The sequence below is a fragment of the Pinus tabuliformis genome, chromosome J, assembly GCF_031772625.1.
Source record: "Pinus tabuliformis cultivar Carrire ecotype Pingquan chromosome J, CPIR1, whole genome shotgun sequence".
Taxonomy (NCBI): Eukaryota; Viridiplantae; Streptophyta; class Pinopsida; order Pinales; family Pinaceae; genus Pinus; species Pinus tabuliformis.
In genome coordinates this window covers 1,546,994,898-1,547,010,383 of record NC_142295.1, presented here as the reverse complement: position 1 = coordinate 1,547,010,383, position 15,486 = coordinate 1,546,994,898, and positions in this window count along the sequence as shown.

The following is a 15,486-nucleotide window of genomic DNA, read 5'->3' as shown; positions in this document are numbered from 1 at the left end:
ATCAAATCATTTAATCACATGGCTAGAATCGTACCAATTCGGGAAGTAGAAGTGAAGACCCTGGATCTACTTTCTACCATCCAGGCTGCGAGGAGTTTTGTATTCATTATCTATGTAGACTAATCATAAACAGATGGCTGCGTCCATACTGTGTCTACAAAAGTCTATAAAAATGATGTACTGCAAGATCATTCCTGTATCAGAGTAGTTAGTCCATTAGTTAAAGTTTTGAATCTGAGTATGGGAATGCCTACCTCAGTGATGATATAATCTTATACATGTATTTTGTGTTGAAAATTGCAAGTTCCAACCAGGCCATCCACAAGACAATCCTTGAAATGATAAAGCGCTTCACCCTTCCTAGAATTACAAAACCCTATTCTATTCCAGGCTTCGCACTTTAGGGGGCAATCTGTTACACTAAAAAATGTCACCTTGACTACTTACAGTTAGTATGGCTCAAATCAACAGTCATGCTACCCTCTTAGGCAAGTCTCATGCCTCTGTTATCCATCTCAAACTCAAAGAAGAGAGAAAGTCTTGTAAAAACTATGTTTATCTCTGGGGTCGCAGGTTCTCTCTAGCCTTACCTGCGGGGACGCTGACCATGTTCACAAAAGGTGCGTCCTTGGACGCTCTGTATGTTAAGGGACAGGTGCGTCCTTCTGTAAAAGGCAAAATGCGTGAGTTTCATCTTAAAAAAGTTACTTGTGGTTACTTCTAGAACTTTCTAGAGGTCGGTTTGATGAAATGGATGCGCCTCCAGTTGGTTCATGTATCTCTATTAAGGGGGAACTTATCCCATCAATAAGGGAGCTATCCCACCCAAAGAGGGGGATTATCCCATTGATGGTGGACCTGAATAACCTCTTTACAGCACTATAAATAAAGACATTGAGCCAGAAGGAGGAGAGGTTGGAGCTATACATTTTCTTTGGGTAAATGCTGCAGGATTTAGGTCTTCCATTAGAGCCTTTGTGAGGAGAGATTGTCTTCACTTGATTCTACTTGGGAGAGGGTGAGCTTTGTCAAAGTAGAGGAAAACCCTTGATGGACCCTGGGAGGAACTTGCACAACACCAAGGCCAGGTTGTAAGAGTTTCTTTGTTTCGTTATTAATACAAACTGGTTTATTTTTCTCAATAGCTTGTGTTAATGAGTTATTTCATGTGTTCCTTGGTCTGCATGTTGAATATATGTTTTATTATATGAAATGCAAGTGCTTGGTAATTGTTTGATTGTTTGTGGTTGCAGGAATTGACTTGAAGGAGGAGCTCATCCGGATCGTCAAGAACGGACTCCAACAACAGCGTTTTGGAATAAGGTAAGCCTAAACACTTGTAGATTTCATGTTGTAAAAGGTGTATTTAGAGAAAGATCACTCCATTTTGTCTTGTTTGTCATTAGAATGTCTTAGACTTCTAGGAAGGTCAGTCGTGTCCGCACCCTTGACAAATTCCGTGTGACAGTTAGGAAGTCTCTTTTTGACATTCAACATATCAAAAGTGAGCACTAAAGAATTCTTTGGATATACTGCACCAATTGCTGAAGAAAATTGTTTCTCTGAGTAGGGCATGATTGGAGTACCACCATTGCAGACATAACACAAGGACTTTGAGCTAGATCTTCTACAATTGAGTTGTTATGGGCTACCCTAGCGTTAGGGTTAATAGTCCAGCGCTTTGCAGAGTCTTTCGATATCCAAGGCATAGTCTCAATAGAGGGCCACTCAATATGAAGTGGTTTAGTGGCTTCCAGAATAGATTTAGCCTTAGATGTTTCTGGTTCACCATAATCATGTGCTCGCATAGCAACGTCGATATGAGAACTCATCATATAAACATTTGACAAATTTTTCCCTTCTTGGTCGCCCCCAGAGGAGGTACCAGCATTAGAATTCACACCAACAAGTAATTGCTGCCCTTGGGGAAAAGGGTTAGTCAAAACATCTTAGGAGCTAGTGGACCCTTGTTGTACTAACAAGCACTGAGCATCTTGCATATTAGGTGAAGAGGTGAGTCAGATGATCTCCATTGCATAACTTGCATGGAAATTTTACCTTTTTCTTAGACTCTTTCCTACCCTCACGGCATCATTGTTAGGTTTTTTTGCATTGCCTTTCCCTTTCTAGTTCTTCTTCTTACCTCATCCCTTCCTTTTCCCATCGGATTGTTGATTTCCTTTGGGGTTAGAGGTCTGGACAACATTTATATAGGTAGGTTGGGAAGGTGTAGGTACAGATGGTGTTGCCTGGGTAGAAGAAGCATTTTGTAGAGACAACTATTGTAATTGATTCAATAGGTTCATTGTGTTAATATCAATCGATCTAACTATACCATCGGTGTGAGGACCTAGTTTCGGTTTGGCTAAATCGACCTTAGATCTAGGAGCATCAGGTAGAATTTTCTGAAGAGTCCCAGACTGAGAATATATCAGTTCCAATTTCTGGGCTCGAAAAATGGCCTGCTCTTCCAAATAAATGCCAGACAGAGACACATCCTTTGATATCTCATGTTGTAATGATTTGAGAAACCATTTGAGAAGGAACTCTGGTGGGATTTCAGCTTTTATAAGCCTTTTCCTCCTCCTCCATTCCTAGATGTGATTCGAAATGTGAGTTGTGGTGTCTTGCTGAAAGTTAGCCAGAAGTTCAGTTCTAGCTTAATATCGGACAGGCAACTGAAAATGGTTCAAAAAGATATTAGCAAAATCACAAAAAGAAGTAAAGGTGCCCCCTAGCAACTCTATATACCATTTGGACGCATTCTTGGTTAGGGTGCGCTGAAATAACCTTAACCTGATCAAATCATCTATCAAGGAGTTGGATGAGCACCATAAGTGAAATGTGGTTATGTGGTCTCTCAGAACTTCACCAATCTTCCCTTCAAATTTTGGGATATCCGAGGTAAGTTTAGTTTGGACTAGAGGCCAAGCTGGATTGTACCAAATCAGATCATTTATCAATTTAGTTAAGTCTTGCAAGTTCAGCATAGCTAGAAAAGAGAGTCGTGGTAGACCTTGGGAATTCCATCCAGTGCGGGCGGGATTCCCAAAGGTCTGAAAAGAATGACATGGATTTCAAAAAACACCAGGTTTCCTAAAGTAACTCGTAGAGCCTACTGAACCAAAAGGTGCTCCTTGTGATCCAAAAAATTCAGAGTTTGACCAACTCTTGCCGAAAATCCTTCGTAACCAGTGAAGTTACCCCCTAACGAACTGTTGAAAGGAGTGGATAGCCCCTGATAAGGATTCCATTCATTAGAAAATGGTGGAAAATTATGAAATGAAATAACTGAAGAATATGACACATTCCCTTGTTGGCCGAAAAATTGATTCCCAACTCCTATCTCACTAACCGCAGGGTTTGTCCAACTCTGGAATGGGTTATTACCTTGAATTGTAAAAGAAAAAGGCATTGGCCCTACTGTTGGATTGGAGCGTGGTATATTACCACTTCCAAATGGGAAACCCTAAAAAGAAGCCAATACACTCATCATGGATGTAAAGTAGGTTGATGGTATGTTCCAAGGAACTGAAGGAATCCCATGAGATGGCATTCCATAACGGATAAATCTAAAATCGGATGTAGTAGCCTGAGAACATCCACTCGTTGATGGAATGTAAGTAGACCCAAATATAGCCATGCTAGAAGTATTAGAAGGGATGGAAATAGTTCCTCCTCCTTGTACAGATATGGGAGTTTGCATGCTCGCAACACTCGTCATAGATGCCATGCTTCCAACAGTGGTCATTGAAGGAATAGATGGGTGTAAACTTGGGCTCGAAGGCCTATGAGTTGAAGTTTCAACGTACAATAGAACATCTAGATGATCAGGAGGAAGAGGAGAATTGGAGCCGCAACCAACTCTGAAAGATCTTCAACTTAGATATTGTCTTCCAACTGAAAAAGTACTCGAGAAATCATTGGTGTGTTCCTCTCTAACTCTCTACTGGTGCCAGGTCTATCTTATGAATTAATGACCCTAAGTAGAGGATCAATCTCCAATGTGCCTGCTGTCACTGGTTGAAAGCCACTGGAAGAATTGCTCCTATGCCTTCTAGGAGAAGGCTCATGACTCATAGGTGATAGCCAATGAAGTCTCCTAGATCATCGAGATGGTTGTTTAGCAACTTTGAATTATTTAAAAGATATACTTAAAGAGGTGATAGCCAATGAAGTCTCCTAGATCGTCGAGATGGTCATTTAGCAACTTTGAATTATTTAAAAGATATACTTAAAGACTCGAAAAATTATAAATCTAAGCCGACTAGGAGCAAAGAACACTCACTAAAAAGTCCCTAAATATATCATCAATCAAACAAATCTCGAGTATTTCCACTCCGGGTGATTAGTACTAGACACTAAAATACAAGAAAGTTAATAACAAGGGCCTTCTGAAAATGAACTGGGGTAATTACACCCCAGGCCTACTAGTGAAGGTATCAGAGGCAGTTACGCTGACCTCCAAACAATAGCCTTTTTTGGTTCAAGCACCCAAGCTTTGCAAGGGTACCCTCCAGAAGTACTGTTGAACATGATACAACGTCAACCTTAGGTGCCACGGGATTCCCCTTCGCAGCCACCTGTGTGATCCCTAGGATAGGCAACTATGGTTACTAACTTATATCAGAAGCCAGGTGGAACAGTGGTGAGGTGGGATCTGACAAGTAAGAGAGGGGATATCTCTCGTCCTTATCTTCACTCTCCCTCATGCTTTACTCCTAGTTACGGAGCTTTCCTGGTCTGCCTAACGCTATTGGATTTCGCTCATTAATCAAACTTCTATGTTTTGTAATTTTGAGCATCCTTGGATATTTAACTCTCCTCTCCCCTAATCCAAGGCCCTAATAAACTTGATGACAACACAAAAGTTCTAGTTTATTTTAATTAATCACTTGATCTTAATGGTTGTTCTTTAAGTCAAGGGTATAGATGGGAGTGAAACCAATGATGTTTGTATGGCACAATAGAAATGAATGAAAAACTAACTACATGAATGCAATCATTTTTTCTTCGATGAAAATAGATCTCTATATGGGTTCTACAAAACTTCTACAAAGCAAAGTACTTTTTGTCTTCTTTTCTTGAAACACATTTCACACACCCAAAAATTAAAAGACTATGAATTCTTTAACAATGGAAACTACCCTAATGCAAGATATAATGGAGATGCAAGATCCTAAATAACACTCAAAAAGAAAAAGAAATTGTTTATAACTAACAATGAGCCAAATTAAGTACTGAAGAGGATACAAATTTTAGACACAAAATTCTCTCCAAACAAGAAGGACAAATTGTAAAAGATCGCAATTCACTTTCAAAAACAAAAAGAAACCAAACATGGCAAAAGAAAAACAAAAACAAAGTTTCTTGAGATATTTTATTTTTTTAAAGAAGCAACCAAAACAACTTTTTGAAATCACCAAAATGATACTAAAACTCAAAAGATCGAAAAAAGAGCACAAGGAGTCTTTGCAAGTTACAAAATTGAAAATGAACGAAAACTTGAGCAAAAGACTTCAACTTGTAAAAAATGACCCAAATAGCAGCAAAGAGCTTGACACACTGACCAAGAAGCCAGGACAGAAATAATTCCAAATTCGTCAAAACTATTTTCAAAAAGAAAGAAAAGCTATGAGGCCACAAAATGAAGGAGAGAAAAGCAAGTAGGTTCGAAATCTAGGCTTGACACTAAAACTGAAAACAATCTCGCGTTCTGGAGAACCAAAACAATAAAGAACTTCTGGATGAAGTCTTGTGTGCCAAAACATAAATTACAAACTCGCTAAAAAAAAAACCTATGCCAAATATTTTCAATGAAGAAGAGACTTAGAAACAGTAAGCTTGTAGAATAATTAAATTTTTAGATAGCAATTGACCACACAGAGACTGAAAAGATCAAGAAAAAATCTATCTAGGCTAAAAGATTTGAAAGAACAATCCAAAAATTTGCATACGCAATTGTGTTCAAACACAAAAGTGTGCACACGGGCTTCTGACACAGGAAAATCTTGTATACAAGAGTTCACTTTACAAAAAAAAGCATATATACACTACTGTAAATAAAGTAAAGAGCGTATACAAAGCTTTGTAAGAAAAAATAAAAAACAAAGTCTGATCCAAAAGATCAGACTTAAGGTCTGAGACTCTAGTAGACCAAGTAAGATTGTAACAACAAGCAAACCAAAGATGGAGCCTTGATTGATAATGAACAACCCAAACTAGGAATAACAAGATTTTTATCCCCAGTATGGTCACCAATTCTGTTTCAGGTGGGAGCACCCTAGGGCTTTAGGTTAGAACCCCAACACAGCAGAAGAAAACTACAACAAGAAATACTCATACAACTCATGAAAGATGCTTATATTATCAAACTACGTAAGAGTGACCGTTCCTGGATTTCCTCCATTCGAGTAGGTCCCATAGGGTTCAGACCCTTTGCAACTCCCGATGTTCTTCAAACCTGAAAATCATTCAATTTGAACATACATAGTAGTATAGAAGTAAAGCATAGTCACGAAATTGACTTTATATCATATACAAAAATGATTGATCATACATCAAAACGAGATTCATATATGAATTAAAACATAATTTGATGCATAAACATAGTTAATTTCGAAAAAAAGACAACATTTATTTTATTGCAGTAACCTATAAATAACATGGAGAGAATTCACCCGAGTCTTCTTCTGGCTCCAAGCGGAATTGTCCTCCGAATTCATCCTATCCCAGCCTTCAATAATCTTTTTCCATCACCAACACAATGATATCTCAAGCAAAAGGAAGGATATATATAATCAAGGAAACAAGGGTTTCCTGAAGCTTGGGGAAGTGCATGAGGCACAGGGATTCATCAGACTCAGTCAGGGATAATCTTAGTATAATAACTCTATCTCTTCTCCTCCTTAAGGCCTTCCCATAGAGGTCTATTTATACCTCTCCCAATTAGTTTTTTAGTTGGGTAATAGTTTGGCCACGGGTAATAGGTAATCAATAGGTAAAACCAATGAACTCTGCCCATAATTAAGGAAATTTAACTTTTTAAAGTGTTTTAATACATATACGTGGGTTGGGTATTGACTGACCCGCATGTACACGCTTTTAGCTTAGGGAAAAGTAGCAAACAGGGAATAAAACACTATTTTTTATATATTTGAACCAAGTCCAGAAGGAGGGGTTGCCCTAGGCCATAAACAAAGCATCACAAATATCAAGAGTGGTAAATGGTGCTATAACAATGATGAAAGAGCAACAAGAATTCTCCTATAAATAGTTCATTGAAGAATTTTTTCACCTAGCTATGAGTATCCTAAACAGCTCAGCATAACCCAGAATCAGTGAAGACATCAAGAGGATTCTACATTTGACAGATCAGGCCAAGATTGGAGACTATTATTTATACCATAATTGCACGGAAATCAGAGTTTATGTCTGCAAGTTAGCACCATACAAGATCCCAAAATACTTCCCCATGAGGATTTTTTCCATTGAATATATCAGAAAAATGCTAAATTCAGATGATATTCACATTGTAGTGGCAAAGAAGAAGTCCTAGTTTCGGATAAACACACAAGTGGGCCCTTCCATAAGCAAAACCAGGTCCGTAGGAGAAGAAGCAGATAAAATCCTTAAAGAGATGAAATTTAGCTTGAGTTTCACATGGTCTTATGACCCTTGGGGTATCATTTCTAAGCTGAGAGTAGAAAACAAAACTACTCCATATATCCATACCCCAAGGCCTGAGATAGAGAAATATGTGAACCAGTCAGTATGGGTAGAGAATACATTATAGGAAGTTGAAGAGCAATTGTTTTCTACTTCAAATTTACAGACCCCCACTCCTCAAGAGAAAACATGTAAAAGACAGATGGAGGAGGGATGATAATCAACAACAGGGAGTGAGGCCATGGATTTTAGAATTAGTTATAGGAAAATAAATAAGATGATTCCTAGGACAGATGTAGAAAAGGAGGCAGAAGATCAAGCTGCCATCATAATTGGATAAACACCATCTACAAGCAACAAGTTTGTTACATCTCCTATTGGACCGTCACTATCACAAGGTCAAAAATATATAAAGCTAGCTTTGCGATGTCCAAGGAGAAAAGGAAAGAAGTGTTTTTGACAGGTACCGAGAGATCAAACTTAAGAATGAAATTCTTAAGAACAACACCTAAACTCAGTTTTGGAAGCATACTTCCAGTTCACAGAGAATAATCTTTTCATATTTTGATACAGAACAAGGAAATATGAAGATGGCCTTCCATGAGACCCAAAATCCACATCCTAAGATACCAGCAGATTACAAGAACACAACATTTGAATTCAGCACCAAAGATATCCATCCCATTGATCAAATGGAGATGCATAAACATAGTAGTGAGATGATTTCCTTTACATTAACTAATACTTCCATGTGATTGTCAAAGTTGTAGGTTTCACATACAAACATTCAGTCCCAATTAAAAGTGGAGAGGATATCTTTTTTAGCAAAGGACAATAGGATCAAATCTTTGGTAGTTTTGGTAGTCAAAATAGGATATGATCCTAAAGATATAAATGGTGTAGAGGAGATCATCAAGAAGAAAAGTATTGAAATTGCAGCATTGAGAAAACAACTGAAACTTCTAGCCATAGAGGATCCCTTGACTAAAGATATTGAAGAAAATGAGACATAGAAGAGTGACATGATGAAGTTAATCATGGAGTAGAACATTCAGATCAGACAGATGGAGGTATAAATGGAGAAAATGATCAAAGAGAAAAAACAAAGTCAAAGGGTAGCCATAGTCCCCTTGGATGCTATACCCATCACTCAAATCCCAGTTACAAGAACTGTAACTGCAAAAACCTCTTCAACTAAAGCTACAAGTGCTGGGCAATTGACAAAGAGACTAGAAAATATGTCAATCTAGTAAGAAGAAATTAAGAAGTTTCATGGGCATCTCAAAGCTCTGCAAGAATAGAAAGCCAGAACTGAAGCTTCTCATTTGGCTAAAGTACATAAGTCACAAAGGTTGCTAGAGATGATACATAGGATGGAGAAGGATACAAAAATTTGTCAAACCTTGGCCCGAGCCAAGGAAACCATTTGGATGAATATTTTAGACTCCATGAATGAGATTTTTCCATGCATCCAAATCATTTTTGAACATAAGAAACTAATACAAAAGGCCATTAAAACCATTATTGAAGTAAAGGAGAAGCTGGGAGACATGCCTATAGAAGCTTCCAACATCATCAAATTCTTGAATTCAAAGAATAAGTATGAACTTGAAGAGTTAGGAATTAATGACAAGACTGCCACTATATTGGAAGTCAAGAAGGTTTTAACTAAAAAAATCTCATTACTCAATTGGAGGAGAAATGTGAAACACTGGAGTTGGGAGTGAGCAGATGCTTCAACAGGATTGAAGCATTAAATCAGAAAGGATTTCCCAACATATATGTGATTAATGACAAAATGATTTCTCAAGAATCTTATGTTATAAAGATGAAGGAAGTGGTCAGAAACAATATTAAATTCAGTGGTATGAAAGGTAGCATGATAGGTAGAGAATTATTAGAGACAATAGAAAATCACTTCTTTATCCAACATGAGGTAAAACATATGTTCACAGTAAAGTCAACATTTTCAAATTATACTGAGGTTGATGAGATTTACTAAAGGGTAATGAAGTTAACCATTCCAAATGAAAAATGTGGGACCAACTATGTGATCTATTGGAGTAACAAGAAACTTGAATGCAGTGAGAACATCATCCAACACATTAGCAAGCGCAACAAAGTTATAGGTTGATTCAACAACTGAATCCTCCAAAATAGAGCCACCTCTTCATGCAACTTTCCACCTTGCCTATGATTATGCAGAAGATTGATTTTATCGTTTAGATAATGCTAATAATACACTGTGAGTTGAGACAACGATTTTGTAAATAATTTTGTAATTATTTATAAATACTTCACAGGTTGATTGTTGAATATAATTTCCTCTGGGAAATGGAATTTTCTAGTTGTTGGAAGCATCAATAATACAAGGACATTCTTCACAGTATTCATGTGGTGTACAAATTGGTGATGTTTTTCTTCTGTTCATGTGTTTAATCATTGTGTCATTTCTCTGTCATTTCCGAAGAGATTGATTACATAATAGAAATTGTGACGAATAGGATCTATTATACAGAACACCCTATTCTGGTTGTTAGTGATTTATATGTTTTCTGATGAATTTAAATTAATTTATTCTTCATTTCTCCTTAGTTTATGCTGAATCTTACATTTCTTCTATTTCATAATCCATTTAAAATTCTAAAAGATCCAACTAGTGAAACCTAACTTTCCCTATTAAACTCCTTCAAAATTTGATGTAGATCCAGTTAATATCTAGACTCCATAGCCTAATGGAATTATAAAAATTAATCAACCAAACAATCCAATAAAAAAAATCAGTACAGTAATAACTAGCCTAAATTTTACATCAAGCATAGCAAAAGTTTACAGAGAGATCCCTCTCTGAAGCTAGGAGGACTAGATCCCAACTTCCAAAGTGGTTTTGATGTTGTCCTATGTGTTTACTCCCTCAACCTCAAAAATACAGAATGACAAGAGATTAGAGAAGTAATGAAGGATCCCAAAATAGGCAGAAGACCTCAAAGATTTACCAGCTCCAACTCTCTGTCTGAAATTTTTCCAGTTGATCCCTTAGGCAGGGTACTCTCATGATATAGGATTTCTAAAATTTCCCTTCTTCATCTTCATCTCTTTGAGTTTCTTTTCAAGGAGAGAATGTGATTCGAGTTGTTGAATTCATATATTCCAATCAACTTGTCATAAAAATCCTTAGACTTCTTCAAGCTATGAACAGAAAAAAGTAAATGATCTTAAAAACCATCAATGAGAATTTTCTTGTTTTTGAGCTCACCTTTGTTTACTTGTATTTCGTAGCCATTGTAGCATTTTCTAGAGATATAGGAACTTTTCCTTCCAAACATTCAAAAAAATCATTTTCATCCAATATAACTTCCAACTTGATCTTCCAAGCAACAAAGTTTGATGAGCCACCTAGCTTCTTAGAATCCTTGAAGTAAGAGGTAGACATCTTAACGAAATCAAATAGGTTCCTTTAGCTTCTTTCATGAATGACTATGCTTGTCCCTTGTCTCCTTGGGATTGTCTTCACCTTGGCTCTGATTCCATGTTAATTTTCCATTATTTTATGTTGTTATAGTCACTTCAACCCAATTCTTATCTTCAATTAGAAACCTTTCCAAAAAAATTAATCTTCCAGTGATAAAAAACAATTGTAAGTAGAATAGTAAATGTAATGTATAATAGAAGACAATCAAGAGAAATAACAAGAGTGACACTAGAATTGTTCAAAGACCAGGGAAAACCCCCAAAAGAGGGAAAACCCTTTCAAATTATTCTTCTTATTAGATTGTCATAAAATGTTTAGCAAAGAGAGTACAATGATCCAATTCAGCAATCAAGATTCACGTTCAATCCTTTTACTATTCAACAAAAGCAACCAAACAACGTGTAAGAGATGAGCCCAAAAGACAAATGTGATCAAATTAAAAGTCTCCAAAGTTTTTGGTCAATAGTCAAAGTATGTCGTCAACAGTCAATAAAATTTTAGGTCACAGCCACAGGGACTTAGTGACCATCAATGCAATTGTAGCCCTTAAGCCATAGGGAGCACCCTACCAATTAAACAACCATAGCTGAATTTTCCTTGATCCAACCCTATGGCTCCATAATTATTTATTCTCATTGCATGTGTGAGCTCGGACCCTACAATTTTAGACCTATACGATAAAATTTCACACCTGTATGAACCAATCCAAAGAAGAGAGAGAAGAAGATGCTTGGTGATGATGTCCAAATGAGGTCAACTTGTCTTGAATTTATATGCTTCAAGGGGTGCTCAATTTCTCTTGAAAGTCGACGTGAACTTTTCTACACATGTGGGTTTTCACCTTAAAAGTACATCTTTCCTTAACCAAATTAAATTTGTAGTAAACCTAGGGGGGATAATATGGGGTACAGAGGGAGGTACCCAAGGGAATAATGTAATAATGTAATGTAATAATATAATGGGTCATATTTAATAAACAATGTGGTTTACCCACATTATGTAAGGGACCACAAGTAGTTAGGGAATAATGCGATAAGCTCATTGAATTGGATGTATGGTATTGAGAAACCCATGGTATTGTATGTATGAAACCTATATAGAGATTAGAGACTCTCCATTGAAATATGTCAAGTATTTTTTTATTGACAAACATATGGTTTGTGGAGTGATCCCCTTCCTTAAGGAGTAGTTGCATGGTGTTGCCCTACCTCAAGGGTTTTTCTAAAGATATTAATAAAGAATCAATTTTACCTTATTTGTGTATTGTGTCTTGGGTTTATTTTATCATATAATTTTAAATATTTTTAATTAAGATAAATTACAAGTGGTATCAAAGCTCTTTCTTGGGAAAAGCGAGGATAATTTGTTTTCATTTTTTGAAGGATGTTTTGAGTGGCGAGTTTGCAGATCATTTTTGAAAATTATGGTGCAAAATTTGCAAAAAAAAATAACAGATATAAATTCCTTGAAAAAAATACCCAATTTCAAAAAACAATTAGTCGAATCGGAGTCTCGATGAGGAAAATATCGTTGATTTAAAATCAATTGTTTTATAGAAATTCTTCGAATGAGAATTCATAGATGACGACTCTCTAGTAGTATTTTGAATTTTTTTAGTGTGAAATATTAGAAAACTAATTGCATATCTACAATATTATTAAAAAATCACCCAAATAAATAAATTAGAAAAAAAATTGTCGAATCGGTGTCTGGATGAGGGAGATATCATTGATTTAAAACCATTTTTTGTTTAGAAATTTTTGTGACGACCAGAAAGTTGCAGCGAGGATATGAGTTCCTAGAATGGCCAGAGCATTATTAGAATGACATAGAAAGATGCAGAATGACTATTCCATTTCCAAAGAAAGGTTATAATAAGGATTCTGAGTTATATTCATTGAATTATGCCCATTCTAAATTTTCGCCAAAGTAAGTGATTTTATTCAAAATTGTTACTCGATTTTTATGGGTTCTAGAAGGCTATTTTTTATAGGAAAAGATGATGGTCCTACTATTGAATAATGCCTAACATATAGGAAGTCACAATACCCAATAACTTGGGTATTAGGACCATGAAACGATTTTAAGGATGAGGCTGCCATATGGTGGAAATTACTTAATCGGGATCAAATAGTGGAACTTCATGATGAAGTGATTGAAAGGATCCTTTTGAACATGTGGTCGCATGCTAGGAAGGACAATAAAAGCCATGAAGACTCATTTTCTACTAATATTTCCATATTACATGTTCATGGAAGTATTAAAAAAAGGATATTGTGTATATCAATCCTAGTTGCAAGCATAATTTTATCAATGATAATTCGAAAAAAAAATGCAAGTCTCAGTCCAACATATTGAGCACACACAGGTTGATAATGATGATGTTCAAATTTATAAATATTTGATGATTTCTATGGATAAAGATGTGTTGCATTCTCATTATTATGCTACATACATGGATGATGTGGATATTGTTTTGGGATACTCTTTGATGGAAACCATTGGTATTATCAATATTAATCAACAAAAAAAATTCTTGAAACTATGATATAAAAAAAAATACATTACATGATATTTCAATGAGTAAATAGGTAGAGTCCAAAGAAGCCCAAGTAGAAAATGCTACAGGTACTCACACATCAAATGACGACTCAATGGTGGAAGTAATAATGGAAGACAAGAAACAAATGCAAGCACCACATCAAGTACTCGATACCACTCAGGCTCCATCAGGTGGTAAATTTAATAAAGATACACCATTAATGAAAATTTCATCATATCACCACCCCACTAGACAACAACCAACAAGGTGACAAAGAATTGACAACAAAAACACAACCCATGGACGAGCCACCCACAGCACATTGACACACGGGAACCAGAAACAACTTCCATGTCAAACGAGGGAGGCACCCGCTAGATAAAGTGTTCACCTTTCATGCGTTGTGCAATTTACTTGCTTTTCTGTATGCTTGAGTGTTTGCGTGATTTCCTTTTAAATTGTTGCATTAATATGTTTCATTCGACCCTCAATCAGTTACATCTGTATGCTCTATTGGTTCCTTCGCACCCTTAAAGCCCTATATACATTGATTAAACGGTGTGTTAATTCATAAACATGTAACTATGTCACGAAAGTACGATAATGTAAGTTTTATAAATATTTCATGCTAGGGTTTAAAATCGCAATGGTAAAACTCTTATATTAATAGATGAATACAATACTTTTGTATTGTATATTCACTAATGAGTAGACTATGTGTTTTTATGTTTTACGTATTTGGTAATATACATACCTATGTTATAAAAAGCATGATAACGAGAATTATATATATGTATATATATATATATATATATTAATTTTTTATAATTTTTATTTACACATTTAAAGGGTAGTATTATGAATCAGTCACGTGGAGATCAATTCATGCCACAATTTATCAAACAATTTTAATGGAGGAAATCAACAAAGTAGGATGTCATAATGATGAAGGTAATCAAACTTCGCAATAGCGAGTAAATGTGCCAAGATACGTTCATTTGAAAGAAGCTAATCAAATATATGATCACAAAGATTGTGGAAGAGGTGAACCCTTTAGGGTAATTAAGATTGGTATGCAAAAATTAGGCAAGTAAAAGCAATCAAAGCAACAACCCCAATGATCATAATGAAGAAAATCGCAAATCATGATCAAACCCAAAAGGACAAAAAAAAAGAAAATTAAGTAGACAAACTTTGTGGATAATAGAAACATCAACCATCAATGTGTTAATAAAAAGGGGAATTTTCCAAAATTTATAATGGGGGCCCCATCATTTTGTGCCAAAATGATGGGGGTGTTGTTGGCAGGCCAACAAAAATAAATGGTTAAATTGGCCAGAAATCGGAACCACAAAAGAAGAAAGTGACAAGCAAGAAAATTGAGTAGTTACATTGGAACTCGTCAAAGTTGCATAAGAAGGGGTGAGTTGCTAAGGTTGAAGAGATCAAGTAAATGTGGACCAAGCAGATAGATCTACTCAAGCTAGTTAAAGTGGACCATATCCAGCAGGCACATACAAGATCTAAGAAGTTGAATATGAATATATATATATATATATATATATATATATATATATATATATATATATAATGGAGCAAGTTGTAGAGATAGATATCACAGAAAGGTTTTCATGCTTCCAGAACCAGAACTTGATTTCTGCAACAATATTCTATTGTGATTTTGATATAGTTTGAGTTTGTAATGAGAGTTTGAATGGAGATCTAAAAGATCCTACAAAGTCTCTATAGATCTATAATATAATGTAATTGTCCTGAATCTATATAAGAAGAGATTGTTGATGGT